Source organism: Galleria mellonella, unplaced genomic scaffold (assembly GCF_026898425.1).
Source record: "Galleria mellonella isolate WM207_F2 unplaced genomic scaffold, CSIRO_AGI_GalMel_v1 utg109, whole genome shotgun sequence".
Lineage (NCBI taxonomy): Eukaryota > Metazoa > Arthropoda > Insecta > Lepidoptera > Pyralidae > Galleria > Galleria mellonella.
In genome coordinates this window covers 236,167-252,554 of record NW_026441972.1, presented here as the reverse complement: position 1 = coordinate 252,554, position 16,388 = coordinate 236,167, and the positions used below count along the sequence as shown (strand labels likewise).

At 34.9% G+C, this 16,388-nt stretch overlaps 1 long non-coding RNA gene across 1 annotated transcript; it reads right to left on the bottom strand.

Moving 5' to 3' along the window:
* Positions 1–9,994: 9,994 nt before the first annotated feature.
* Positions 9,995–16,087, bottom strand: LOC128200115 (uncharacterized). Its single transcript, XR_008252537.1, has 3 exons — positions 15,854–16,087; positions 12,237–12,428; positions 9,995–10,555 (listed from the first exon to the last, which is right to left on the bottom strand). It is a non-coding gene; the product is annotated as an uncharacterized LOC128200115 (long non-coding RNA).
* Positions 16,088–16,388: the final 301 nt, after the last annotated feature.

Here is a 16,388-nt window from a genome sequence, read left to right as displayed (position 1 = left end):
ACATTTATAAGGTCATTTTATATACAAGCAAAAGAAAGTGTATGTTATTAAAAATAAAAAAGTGTTTGAAGTAATATTATTTTACTATAAAACTTTATAGATTTTAGAACATAAAAATACAAATGAACTTTTTTTTGTTAACGCAATTAGAATGGCAAACAAGCTACATATTAGATATATTGGACATAACAGAGTACTTTATGATACATCATATAGAACTCATTTACATGTATTTACAAAATACAGCCATGCAAACACAACTGCTTTGGAGAAACATATTATTTTTTTGTACAAAGTCGTCCTCTAGTAAACATGATTGTTCTAACTAAATAATATTTAATCATTAACTGCAGTACTCAGAGAAGTTAATTAAATTAACACTAATGACATAATAGTTAGTGATAATTAATCAACCAAAAACACTGTGAATGTTTATAGCTTTGTAACTTTTTGTTTTCTATATATATATATATATATATATATATATATATACATTCCGTATTGGGCGGTAGATTCATACAAAAATGACGATTCAAATATAGTAATTATTAAGTTTACTTGAATACAAATAATTTATTATTATTATTACTAAAATTTGTTAATTATCATCTATCGTAATGAAATTAGTAATTGCCGTTAACAACTTCTAATGAATATTTTTTTAAGATATTTTTTTTTAACTGTCACGTTCACGTCATTAAAAAATAACCGATATGGAATTAACTGGCAGTAATTAAAACTACTATGGACGCGTGGTCCCGGCATAGAATAGGCCAACCCTTCCTTTCCCGTGGGTGTCGTAAGAGGCGACTAAGGGAACTTAAGGTTGAAAGCCATCCCTTGTCCTCCAGCAGCGTCTCTCCTAAAACATCTCTAAAGTCTGGCTGCGGTTGCCAATCCGCTTGCCAAACGTGGCAACTACTGGGAAACCCACAAGGGGGAGGCTTATGTTCAGCAGCGGACAGTTAATCAAAACTAAACGCGCTTTTGCCTGTGTTACAAGTAATTGGATTAAAAATTTCCATATCATAGATTTTTTAAATTTAATTTTGGAAATATAAAGGATAATATTTCCAAAATTAAATTAAAAAAATCTATTATTTATTTATTGCTTAATTGTAAATATACATATATACATGTTGATTGTAACTTAATATACATATCAATTAAAATGGAAGTATTTTTCAATAATTTAAAAACGAAAATCTATCTTGTATACTATTTATTATTTGGATATTAACTGTAATTATCAGTAAAGACAAGCGTCAGTACGAATCATTATGGTTTGTTCATTTTGTTCTTTCAAATATATTTGTAAAAATTTATTTTTCAATTTAACCATAATATAATTTCTCCCTTATATATAGAAGTAAATGCACATTATGGTAACCCTATTTACGCACACATAAATAAATATTGGCCTTATTTTAATGAATCACTTGTACAGAGACTCTATGTCTATATAATCTAAGATTAATTAGTATGGTTACTAGGTAGTGTAATATTATTCATTTTATGTATGGCTATATTTGTATGCGTCACTTATTTTAATAACTAAATATAAAATTAGATATTTGTGATTACTTGTTCGAATATTAACAATAAGGTCTTTAATAGAAAAATATATTATAAAATTCAAATACATAATTTGTAAACAATGGACGTGATCAATGATGTAATTAAAATAGTCTGGCTCACTGGTTGTTCTCAGTTCAAATTGTTTTTTATTCTTTTATAATATAAATAAGAAAAGCTTTACTCACCAGTTGTTCTTTATTTAAATTACTTTCCTTTTAATTTTTTTTTTTTATTTCACGATGGTTGTATACGCAAAGGACGCACTATCACCAGGTCGTTCATTATAGTGTCGGATTGCGGTTGCCGCTCCTGTACACGACACACCTATTGACACGCCAGTTTCGATGTTTTAGTACAACATTATTATGGTCAGTAGTTCAAGTCTCTAAAACAAAGCATTGAAATATTGTTAAATTTAATCGAAATCTTATAGAACTTTTTTTATGCAACTTAGAATGGCAAACAAGGTGACGGCCCACCTGATGGAAAGTGGTAGCCATCGTCCATAGATATGAGCAGTACCATGGACATAACAGAATATACTAGTTCGCCCATGATATACCCCATACGTCACCATTCCTGAGGATTCAGGTATTATTCCTCTTTACACTGTAAATTCACTGCCATATCCCACCCACCCTTCGAACCGAAACAAAGCCATGCAAACACAATTGCTTCATGCTAGAAACACGAATGTGACAGAGGTGCCCATTCGTGTTATAAATTTTGAATAATAAAAGTAAGAATGTCAAAAGACATCACAACAATACTATTTTTATAATGTTTATATAATAAAAAAAAAAATAGGTCAATAATCGGATAGCATAGGATCTATTCGATTACTGACCTATATTCATCATCATGATTTCAGCCATTATTCGTCCACTTCTGGACATAAGTCTCCCTCATAGACCGCAATAAAGAACGGTCCTGAGCCACCTGCATCCACTGACTCCCTGCAATGCATTTCAAATCGTTACTCCATCTAGTGGTCGTCCTACACTGCGTTTGCCTTTATTAACCTATAACGCGCTATCAGTGTCAAGATTATAATTTGTCATTAAAGAATTCGTCAATATGAATATGTTTTTGGACATGGCTTCTATCGATTGACTTCTGAAATTTAATAATGGGCTACTGATTGAACCATAGTCTATTTTATTATGTCCATGGTGCTGTATCCCGACTCTGATTTACGCAAAGCAACATGCGCTGTCGTGTGCATGTACATACATATCTATCACGCTTGTCTCCCATTAGAGTAGGCAGAAACAATGGAACGCTAAATGCTTCAATTCAAACAAACCTCTTTCGATTCTTCCACATTCAAAATCTTTTCATACACGCTCGCAGGTTACGGGTACTTTTAATTTGACCCTCAGCGCGTGGTCTATTTGGCCAACATACATCCGCCAAGGGCAGGCCCTACCGACATCTCCATTTTTTCTTGCTGAATAAATCTCTTTCGTAATTCTTCTTTCATCTATCTTCCCCAAATAGCCAAACCAACCTTCCTTTTTCGTGTGCATGTTGCTTTGCGTAAACGAGATCCCAATTTCGATTCCCAGTCAAGCCAAATTGGTAGAATAATGGTCAGGTCGACCTCCTCGTGGTTCCCTCTGAAAAATATCGTGTTCTATTCCAAGTGAATTCATCTCGATAGACTAACTGACCTGCCTTTTTATGGTTTATTATTGTTGGTTTATTATTGGTGCCCCGACAGCGTATACCGTTAGCCCATTGGGGTTACTATTCCATTATCAGCCATTAAAAAAAAATGCGCTAAATTAGTAAATGAACATTTCTGAATTAGCTCGAGTTTGAGCGTTCTGGGTTGTGCTCCAGATGTACGTTTCTTGCTTTCTTACAACACAGGACCGCGTGTAGATCGATCTAGCAGGATATATTACCCGGTCAACCAATAGAACCACTAAGACATATTGCCATCCTTCCCCTCCCAGCCCAGTTTTGGTACGTTGACTCGTTTGTTCAAATTACCGCTACCAGGGTAATAACCTTAGATTATATAGATAGAGTGTCTCCATACAAATGCTACGAGAAAATCGAGTCAACTTCAAACAGATCTCTTTAACTTTCTCCACATTCATCAATCTTTTCATACACGCTCTCCGATTACCTTTAAGTAAATTCTTATCTTAGTTAATATTAATAGAAACGCTGTCACCATAGAAATGCTTCGACAAAAACCTGTCAACTTTTTTATACAATTTTGCCTGATAAACAGTTGTGAGTGTTTGCTTTATAACTTCTGTATTGAGTTTGTTTTATATTTTTTGTATCTTTTTAATATTTAAGATCTCATTTTGTTTATTAAGTAATTAAATATTGATACGTCAAGATACATTGTGGGCGTAAGTATATAGAATACAGATAAAAAAACGAGTTTTTTCATCTGAAGATAAGTGTTTACCATAATCTATGAATATGTAGCCTGCAATACCAGGGGTATTACGCGCGCGTTACCGACCCTGAAGAAACCTTTTTACCCCCTTTTGAAGAACCCCATGCTGTATTTGATTGGGAAAACCTAGGCAGGGAGCTCATTCCATAGCCTAAGTGTTCGTGGGAGAAAACATCTTTGAAACCGCGTTGTACACAACGATTTAGGCTGTAACGTCAAGACACAAAAAATTTACCCGTTTTTGAGACTGGATGCTCTATCTATATAATCTAAAGTAATACCTTATCATTTCTTCACTATATAAGGTACTATTATCATAGTAATAAATTTATAAAAGTTATCAGTCAGTGAGTCATTTATTAGTACACATGTAAGGATTTGTATGTAAACATACGTGCTGCTTTACATGTATTGTTCATGAATTAATTTATTCAGAGATATGCGTGTTTCGTCATGCACGCGAGTTAGGTTAATATGACACTTAGCTAGTACCTACTACTTGGGGGAAAGGGATTGTTAGTAATGGGGTGTAACAGCGCCATTGCCAGCAATATACCGTATTAGGTCGACCTGCACGCGGTTCTCGTTGGAAACCATTGTGGTTTAATTCTTGTGGAATTCGTAAAATTGGACCAACTGGCCTGACTTCATACTCACTTATCATCTCTCACTGATGACCCGCCTGTGTATACCGATAGCACGGAAGGGGTTTCATTCCATTTTCACCCACTAAAAAAAACTACTTATCTTTGTTCAAAAAAGGTACAAAAAACCAATATGGCGCGAATTTAAATACAAATTGAAAACATATTTATTCAAATGGACTTGTTTACAAGCACTTTTAAATCGTCATTTTTTTTTAATCTACTACACGGTTCAGAAAGATCTTATCTGTTGAGAAGAGCCCGCAAGAAACTCAACAGTTACTCTTTTAAATCTCTATTAACATTATGTGTATTTTTTTTAATGTACTATGTCTAAAATTACATGGTCGTTAAAAGCCCGTGTATGATTGACTAACATCATGCACGTTTGTCATTCAAGTAATCATTTAGTGTGTAATAAGGCTTTTTTTTACTATTTATTCTTATATTTTGTTATATGTTATTTTACCTATGTATGACGCTGCTGCCTATCCCTCGCCCTCCTTAGTCACCTCTTACGACACCCACCGGAAAAGAAAGGGGTGGCCTATTCTATGCCAGGACTAGGCATAAGCGCTTAGTGAGCAGGAATAGTGATGATAGTGCCACGCCAGTATATACCGATAGGGCAGGCGAGATTGCCATGTCATTTTCACCCATAAAAAAAAAAACTCTTAATTCCTTAATCGGATGCCTACAATTTCAACATCCTCCTGCAAACATTATTAGAGTAATCAATGACACCAGTAACCGCTAATTGATTGCAGAACGCTCAAACTGAACACATACTTACTTTGTGTAATCAATGAGTTTAAACAACGATATTGCTGTTAATTGAAAAACTTGTTAAATTACTAAACTTTAACCGCACGCTTGTTACATATGCGTTGCGTTGGCGTACCAAGTTTGAAATGTCACGTAACCAACGAAATTGGATAAATAAATGGATTCACGACTGTAATCTCTGATGGGGTAGTCAACATTACCGTTATATCAACTTTTAACTGTCCACTGCTGAACATAAGGGAGGCTTATTCGGAACTCTTCGGTTATGATTATTATGTATTATAGTTTTTTTTATACAACTTAAAATGGCATACAAGCTGACGGCCCACCTGATGGAAAGTGGTAACCGTCACCTATAGAAATGAACAGTACCATAAACATAACAGAGTATACTGTTTCACCCATGATAAACCCCATGCGTTGCCATTCCTGAGGACTCAGGTGTTATTCCTCTGTATCCTATAAATTCACGCCATATCCCACCCCTCGAACCGAAACACAGCCATGCAAACAGAACTGCTTCACGGTAGAAACACGAATAGGACAGAGGTGCCCAAACAAACGACTTTTGTACAAAGTCGTCCTCTTGTAAAGATAATGGACACATGTTAATATAACTAACAGACAATCGACCTGAGCACAAAATATCTGCATTTCTGTGCAAATAATGCACTACATCGGCTTACCATACGGGTAGCTGTGCAGACACAAAGTTTTCCATCCGTACAATGCATTCGCAACACAAACCGAATACAAAATAAGTTTGTTTGTATTCCGAACCGTGTCTGCCGACCTTAATACCCCATTAGTTCAACGATAAATTTCAGCACTCAACAATGTAAACGGAATTACTTTGTGCGACTTTATCTGTGTTTAATGCGTGCCAAAATGGTGTCTCTTTTCAACCGACTGCGCGACGTAACAGAGGGTAATGTGTTTAATTGTTTATCAGTCAATGTATGTATGTTTTGTACCTTAGTGACGCTCTAGTGAACAATCGCGTGGGCATTTTTTTTTATGGATGATAATGAAATGGCAACCTTGCCCGCGCTGACGGTATACACTGGTGGGGCATCAGTGAGGGATGATAGGTGAGAATAAAAAGGCAGGTCAGTTAGCCCATCGTGATGAATACATCTTGAACTCATCACGATGACTTCCAGGGGGACCACGTGGCAAGTCGACCTGACAAGGTATATTGCTAGCTGTGGTACTGGTAGTCTGCATTGCTAACAATACCTTCCTCCTCCCCGCGTTGGCCATTTTTAGTGATTCTAACATCGATTTATTGGGGGAAAGGGATTGTTAGTAATAGGCTATAATACCCCCTATCAGGTCGACCTCCACGTAGTTCCCCCTGGAAATCATCGTGATTAATTCTAGTGGAATTCGTCACAATGGTCTAACTGACCTGCTTTCATCGTCGCCTATCATCTCTCACTGGTGCCCTGCAAGCGTATAGCGGTAGCGCAGGCGGGGTTACAATTCCATTATAATCCATTAAAAAAACATCGTTCAATTTGTCTCATACTTGCGAGTGTCACTGAAAACAAGACAGTACTGAAAAGTCAATATGGCGTTAACTAGATGCCATATTGTGGGGCACAATAGGGGTAACGCCATATTGACCATAGATACCATATTGTGCCCCACAATATGGCATCTAGTTAGACAAAAGATTGTGGTCTTAAAAAAAAACAGACTTCAATTCTAACAAAACCAGTTATATTGATCTATTTATTTATTTATTTATAAAAAACATGATAAATGTATTGATGTTAACAATAGGTATAAGTCCTCATATTTCGCCATAATTGGCATGCAAAATTTGAAGCTTAAAAAGTTTTAAATGTTAATTAAAGGAGTCATAAAAATTCGTAATGTTTAAAAAAAAAACAATATAATAAATATGTCGAACACTTGTCAAAAAATAAAAAAAGAAATGTCACTGTCAAATCATGGACTATTGATAACAGCTGCATTGTAACACGATAGGTAATTCAAGTAGGTTGTTTACCTTTTTGTATCAAAAACTCTTGCACACTGTAAAAGGAAAAATTATCTGTCTGTCTGTCTGTAATAAATCTAAAAATTATACTATTGGCTTTGCTAAAATATTCTTTGGTATCTATCTATAAATATATATATTTTTTATTCAACTTAGAATGACAAACAAGCTGACGGCCCACCTAATGGAAAGTGGGAACCGTCGCCTATAGACATGAGCTGTACCATGGACGTAACAGAGTATACTGTTTCAACCATGATATCCCCATGCGTTGCCATTCCTGAGAACTCTGGTGTTATTTCTCTGTATCCTGTAAATTCACGCCATATCCCACCCTTTAAACCGTAACACAGCCATGCAAACACAACTGCTTCACGGTTGAAACACGAATGTGACAGAGGTACCCAAGCAAACGACTTTTGTACAAAGTCTCCCTCTAGTTAAAAATTTCAGATTAAAAAAATCTAAATCGGTGTAAATCTAATAAAATTCATAACTCTCTAATAAACCTAAAAAAAAACAAACGAATCGAGAACCTCCTTCTTTTTGAAGTCGGTTAATGAGTAAGGATTAAGACTGTCCTATGTTATATATACGAGTATATTATATTGTGTAATACGACCCTTTTGAGGGTGTACCCCAAGATAATGGGTTTCTTAACCCCATACAGTATGGAAAGTGGCGATAACAAGAACATTGAATGTCTTACACATAATAATAGTTACATTAGATATAGCATATACAGAATACGTGGTGTGTAGGGTGACACCAAAGTGGTGTATCACCTTTGATCTCTGTTGTTACTTTATTGGTATTGTAATATATTATCATATATGTATGTGTGTTTATATTTGTATGTTTTTTATGATATATACTTGTATACACACTTGAGAGCAATGAATCCGGGTTACTTAAAAAAAAATACCTATAAATCTTGAAATAATTAATAGACAATTAAATACTCTTCTCTCTTAAATTAAGGTATTAAAACTTCGTTAGTTAATGCAAGGTTATATCGTAAAAAAATCAATGTCTAATCGATCATATATATATATATATATATATATATATGGGATTGTTAATGGAGACTGAGAATCCTATTGCTAGCAATATACCCAACCAGGTCGACCTCCTCGCTGTTCTCCCTGGAAACTATCATGGTTAATTCCTGGTGAATTCATCATGATGGGCTAACTGGCGTGTTTTTATTCTCATCTATCACCCTTCACTGGTGCTCCGCCAGCGTATCCCGTTAGCGCAGGCGGGGTTACCATACCATTTTCACATACATACAAATAATATAAACGAAATTAGAACCTGTTTTTTTTTAAAGTCGCTTAAAAATTGGTCACCCCACAAGAGTAATCGCAAAAAGTGCTAGGTTAGCCAAGCGTTATCCTATTTAATGGGATAATAACAATAATAAGAGTTTTATCAACACGTAAGAACAAATTTAATGATACCATAAGTAAACACATACCGGTTTTTAAGACGGTTTTCATTTTAAACTCAAATTTAAAGTAAAAACATTTGCATAAGTCTTGAGATACGTTTTAAGTGAAAGTGCTTTAGCAGATTATTCATATAAATAAAGTAAGATGAAGGAACAAAGATATAGAAATCATACTGATATTAAAAGATTCTGCACACCCATGTTTTTTTGTAACTGCACACATGTTTATAATTATTTAATAATTACCAGAGGGAGACTTTGTACAAAATTCGATTGCTTGAGTACCTCTGTCCCATTCGTGTTTCTACCGTGAAACAGTTGTGTTTGCATGGCCGTGTTTCGGTTTGAAGGGTGGGATATGGCGTGAATTTTCAGGGTACAGAGGAATAACACCTGAGTCCTCAGGAATGGCAACGCATGGGGGGTATCATGGGCGAAACAGTATACTCTGTTATATCCATGATACTGCTCATGTCTATAGGCGACGGTTACCACTTTCCATCAGATGGGCCGTCAGCTTGTTTGCCATTCTAAGTTGTATAAAAAAAAAAAACTTAGAACAAGGAATTATAGAAATCTTTGGTTTATTACTTATTGTAACTTTAACAACTAAACTAGCTTTTAAACCTACTATTTAGACATGACGGCTATCCAACAGAAACTATAGATTAATTTTCAACCTACTCCAAAAAAAAGGAAGCTACAATTCGGTTGTATTTTTTTTATGTTTGTTACCTCATAACTCGGTCTGTTATAAACCGATTTCAAAAATTATTATCTAATAAGATACACTTACAAAATGGTCCCATGGAAATATTAATAAAGTCGGTTCAATGATTTAGTTTTTAAATCAAAATTTATTTATTTAACTTGCAGAATATTTTAACAAATCAAATTAACTAATTTTATTACGATTGATGTTGTTTTTGTTGTTTTTTTTTATGGAACGCAATCTTTATTATTTTAACCAATCAATAGAACGGTCACGCGGACGTAGTCGCCGGTAAAAACTAGTCATAATAATAAACAAATCTATTATTAGAATGTCAACAAGAAATAATGCTTCCTATATTAAAATGTACTAATAAAAAATAACATGGAAACACATAGCAGTCGTTGAGTTTTAATTAAAATTCACATAAGATATAAACAAAAATATCTATAAATAGAAAACCGGTCCGTCCCATATTGTAATTACGTATCTTGCAATCAATTTGCGATCGCCTAATATCGTAATCATAACATAGTATAAAACAAAGTCGATTCCCGACTGTTTGTCCCTATGTAAGCTTAGGTTCTCTCTTTTCATTTAAAAGTTTCCTCTTGCTGGTGCAACTAATTCATGCATCTTCTTCCAGCCAATTCTATCTCAGGCCATATCCTTGACCTCTCTATACGACATGACACTTAGTGTTTCTTTTATCTGTCCCATGTAGTTATTCCTCGGTCTTCCTCTTCCTCTTTTGCCTTCTATTTTTTCCTTTTACTATGCTCTTAAAAAAATCGTCATGTCGTATAAGGTGGTCCAGCATTTTGCCTCTTCTATTCTCTATTGTTTCAATTAATGTTCTTTTCTCGTTCACTCTTCTCAGGACGTCCTCACTCGTTAGTTTTTCTGTCCAGCTTGTTCTTTCCATTCCTCTGCATGTCCACATTTCGAATGCCTTAGGTTAAAAAATTAAAATGCAATAAATTTAAAAAAGAACTGTGTAAATGGTTGATAAATAAGTGGTCTCCAGGAATACTTACAAAATATAACATATTGACACATTATAAAAGATTGACATTTCTGAATAACAAATAAGAATAAAAACTGTTGTTATTTTTTTTTTACAACACAGGGGGCAAACGAGCATGCGGCTCACCTGATGGTAAGTGACTACCGCCGCCCATGGTCACCCACAACACCTACGGCATTGCAGGTGTGCTGCCGGCCTTTTAAAAAGGAATATGCTCTTTTCTTGAAGGTTATGTTGTCGTATCGGTTCGGAAATACTGCTGCTGGAAGTTCATTCCAAAGAGTGGTTGTGCGTGGGAGAAAGTGCCTTGAAAAACGCACGGTGGAGGACCGCCACTCGTCCAGATGGTTGGGATGAAATTAATTAATTAATTGTGAATCAAAACTAGCGTTTACCCATAACTTCGTATGCATGACCGGGATATGTTGACTGTCCGGGATAAAAAGTATCCTATATATATATATATATATATATATATATATATATATATATATATATATATATATATATATATATATATATAAATTATATAAGAATTGACATTGGTAATGCTTGCGTTAACGGTATATACTAGCGGGGTACCAGTGAGGAATGATAGGTGAGGATGAAAGCAGGTCAGTTAGCCCATCGTAACGAACTCCACTAGAATTAACCACGATGGTTTCCAGGGGGAACCGCGTGGAGGTCAACCATTGCTGGCAATGGGTTCATTAGACCCCATTACTAACAATCCCTTTCCCCCTAGATAAACCATTACATCGCTATAAGGTAATAAGGAAACTCACTTTAACATTAGAAATATGAAGTAAAGATATAAACAAGCAATATTTACAATGCATGAGTATCTTCAAAACATTCCGTCTTTTGTCAGTACATTCACAATTGAACGCTTGTTTCCAGTGAGCCAATAAATACTTTTTACTCAAAAAATTGCGTAGTGACACGAGACGTGAAAATAAAGTTAGTAAATCAAGTCAATAAAAAACCGAACCGTGGGACGTGCGTCCCGCAGTATTCAATTCCATTTATCTTTGTTTCAATCCCGGTAACCCGGGATCAATGTTTCCTATCCGGGATATTTCGCACCCCATAAAAATCTGTCACCGGAAAATATAAAATACGTTAGCTTTTTAGGGTACCGTGGACAATAACTAAAACTTTATTATAATTCCATCATTTAGCAGTTATGTTTGCATGGCTGTGTTTCGGTTTGAAGTTCGGCAGTGAATTTACTGGGTACAGAGGAATAACACCTGAGTGCTCAGGAATGGCAACGCATGGGGGGTATCATGAGCGAAACAGTATACTCTATTATGTCCACGGTACTGCTCATGTCTATAAGCGACAGTTACCACTTTCCATCAGGTGGGCCGACAGCTTATTTGCCATTCTAAGTTGCAAAAAAAATTATAAGCATCATTGATGTTTTCAGTGGTGGCCTTTTTTTAACGTCTGTAAATTGTCTCATTCAGACCCATACACTTTGTGGGAGGTGAATGAATACTGTGGGAATCCCCCCGTAAGGCGGAGGTATACCCACCAAAAACTAGACGATATACCTTCGAGGTGCCATATGTCGGAGACATGGGTTCGCTTTCGCACTCACCACACCTCCTATGGCAGCGACCCGTCTCCTGATGGTAAGGGCAGGTCTCCTCTCTCAAGATAGGGTGGCTGGCGTGCTCACCCTGGCACCACTCATGACGGCATCGCAAAAGGCGAGCACCGCTTCCCACGATCTCTCACTGCTCACCATCCGCCGAATCACGGCGGGCAGCGAGAGATCGATAGTGGTGGCCTGCCAAAGACATTAGAAACAGCTCACAAACATCTGGTATTGGGTTAAATACCATTAATCTAATTTTGTATGTAAGCACATTAGGGTTATAATATATAACATTAATGTGTTTATGACTTGAACATTTCTAAAATTTTTATGCCCCCATACATAATTTTTCCCGACAAAGCGACTCTAATCGCTCAGTCGATATTTTGGTAACGTCAAACGAAATTATACCTAATAAATATTTGAATTTTTTTTTATTTACTTTTTTTGTTAAATTTGGCACAGATATCTACTCGTAGCATTGCATTTAAATGACCAGGAGTAAGAGAGTTAAAATCGCTTCGAGTCCATTTTTTAATTGCCCCCCTTAACTATCAAATTGTCCCCCTATGGAGCGTGGGCCCCACGTTGGAAAACACCGGTTTATACTGTCATAATGTTTTAATTATTTTAACATGTTGAGCGCAACGCCAATTTTCGAGGAAGTTCCCGCCAAGCAACGCGCAGCTTAATTTGATCAACATATTTTCAAGCCAGTTTCAAGTCAAGTACAAGCACGAGTAAAAATTATTTCCAATCACTGGCTTGTAAGCAAAAAATATTATTATAAATTTGTAAAGTAGCTACCATTAAAAAAAATTGTTCCAGATATTTTGTAAATTTCTCGAAACCAATATCGTTATAATCATTTCATCGAACGATTTCTGTTTAAAAATGTACAACTCCAATATTCAAGAACTGGAAAAGATTAGAAATCAATAAAACAAGTTTGTACATGTAATGTAATGTACAGCAAAAATTAGTTCAAATAGGTATGTAAATTATAGCTACATTATCATTTATAGTGTTATTTTTGTATTTTCACAGTTAAATCACATGTGACAAATGACGGTAGTGATTTTCGCTCGCGGTGACCTTACGTTATAGTTGCTACTATTTGTTGAGAACGAAATATGATTATGATTTTTATAAAATCGAGCGAATAGAGACTTTAAAACATTGTGTTAAAGTCTCTATAACCCAGTTGCTCGTGTGCTGTGATTTCATTTCACTACTAACCTAGTACAGCTAAATAAATCTGACCTAATGAATAAATCTGAACATAACAATTACATGCTATTTCATTATTGCTATTTTGTAGCAGTTTTAAATTTTAATGTGCAAATGTAAACTTATATAAAAAGATGTCTGTCACCAACAATGTCAATTAAAATACTTTATCTCATTAGATTTGATTATAATATTAATACTCATTTTAACTTTTAATTTCGTAAATTCATTAATTGAATGGAAACAATGGCCTACAAGCCATTTTTGTAATTGGAATTTAAAATAATTAGTTGGTAATACTTTAAAGTGCTCGGGAATTTTATTATAAATTTTAATAGACATAAAATAGCAAAACCTTTGATATAGTTAAAATTGTACATTTCGGTACAACTAATTTAGTGAGATCCCTACTCCCAAATTCAGAGTGATCCACAACTTTGATAACCGAATAACCAGTTAATTGCAATATTCATCAATAACCAGTTAATGACAAACTGATTTAATTCTAGTAGTAAATTAGGTGATATAATATATATATAATGTTAATATTATAAAAAGATTTTATAAATATATAAAATCTTTTTTATAACAAATTTCATAACTTTGAATATATACGAATGAATCATTCAATTATGTTTCTCTTTAATAAAAATATTATAAATACAATTAATTCAATTTCCAAAACGAATATGTGATTCTAATAGATGGAATATAAATAAATTATTTCATATAATAAATTTCATTATTACAGTTATGTACTAACGACTTTTTCTATTACTACTTCTCTCTCTCTCTCTTTACCATTCGTTAGTGAGAGATAAAATCTACTAATGATCAAGGAATAGAACGAAAATTCTTCTTTTATGCAACTTAGAATGGCAAAAAAACTGACGGCCCACCTGATGGAAAGTGGTAACGGTCGCCTACAGACATGAGCAGTACCGTGGACATAACAGAAAATACTGTTTCACCCATATCACCCATACGTTGCCATTCCTGAGGACTCATGTGTTATTCCTCTGTACCTAGTAAATTCACGCCATATCCCACCCTTCAAACCGAAACACAGCCATGCGAAAACATTATACAAATAATGATATATATACTTATATACCCATCTACATAATTACAATTTTAAATACAAGTATTATAAAATTATAAGACATGTAAGGAAATAAGTATGCTAACCAGACAAGCAAATTACGATAATGACTGCTTGCTCAAAGAAAAGCCTTTAACATTTGCTTTAAAACTTGGCAGGTAAAACATTGTATGAATATATTTCTTACAGAAACTAGTTAACCATTCCATAGCTGTACAGCCTGCATAGTAAACGATTTGTCGTAAAAACTAGAGAAATATACTGGTGTCCTCAGCTGCAGGCCCTCAGACGACCTCAGACGACTAGTGAACCGTAGTTGCTGGTTGATATAGCAACAATGAAAGTACCACAGTTTTTAAGTGAAAATGAGTGGCATTCCAAGCGAGTATCGTTATAAGAGGTGCGGTTACAAGGCATAGAGCGTTGTTGTAGTGTGTTGCCACGTATAAAATTACATTGGTACGAGCTAATATTTGCATTTATTGCCAGGTATGGAAACATAAATGAATTTTTTTTTTTTTTGGTGGATGAAAATGGTATGGTAACCCCGCCTGCGCTAACGGGATACGCTGGCGGAGCACCAGTGAAGGGTGATCGATGAGAATGAAAACAGGCCAGTTAGCCCATTATGATGAATTCATCAGGAATTAACCATGATAGTTTCCAGGAGGAACCGCGAGGAGGTCGACCTGGTTGTGTATATTGCTAGCAATGGGATTTTTAGTCTCCATTACTAACAATCTCTTTCCCCCCATAAATGAATATTAGTTTCCAACACAGACTGAGGGGGAGGGAGGGATTGTTAGCAATGAAATTTACTGACCAATTGTTAGCAATACACCCTATTAGGTCAACCTTTTCCCCACGCAGTTCATCTTGAAAACTATTTTGATAAATTCTTGTGAAATTTGCCACGATGGGCTAACTGGCCTATTTTCATACGGACCTACCTCATATCTCTCACTGGTGTCTCCCCAGCGTATACCGATAGCAGAAGTGGGGTAACCGTTCCATCTTCATCCATTAGAAAAAACGTAGATTGAATCAGTTAATTTCTTTATAAATATTTCTTTTAATAGAATAATATTAAGTAATTATTATTAACCTAATTAATTATTATTAATAACATAATATTATTTTAATTATTATTGAATTAATTAATTATTGCTAATTAAAGCAGATGTTCGATCAATAAGTACAGTAATTCTATATTTATTATTAATATTATATCCGCCATTAACTGTCCACCGCTTCACAAAGATCTTCTCCATAAAGAAAATTTTACCAGAAGTTGTCATGCTTGGCAAGAGGATTGGCAACCGCAGTTAGACTTTGGTAGTGTTTATAGAGGGTCGTTGCTGCACATCTCTCGACCATTAAGTGCCCTTAGTCGCCTTTTACAACACTCACGGGAAAGTAGGGGTGGTCCATTTCATGCTTCAATAATTTTACACACGAGACGGAATTATGTTATGAGCTAATTCTAATTGGAACTAGCACATAACGAGTACTACTTCGAATCTAATAATAAACAGAAATACACTATTACGCGAGGGCTTAAAAACATGGCGACTTGCAGCAATATAGTTTTGATTACAAACATTTCTGTGTTTTCTAAATAGGTACCTATTGTTACAAAATATGTATGCAGTCGCTGCAAAACCTTGATTGCAAATTAACTTTGCATATTATGCGAAACAACTCATTAGGTTTCTCGTATTATGTCATTGTGTACACTAATTGTTTCATGCAAGTGGATAATGCGTAACTTTTATAAAAATAAATAAGAAATAAATATTATAATCTATCAACTTTTATAA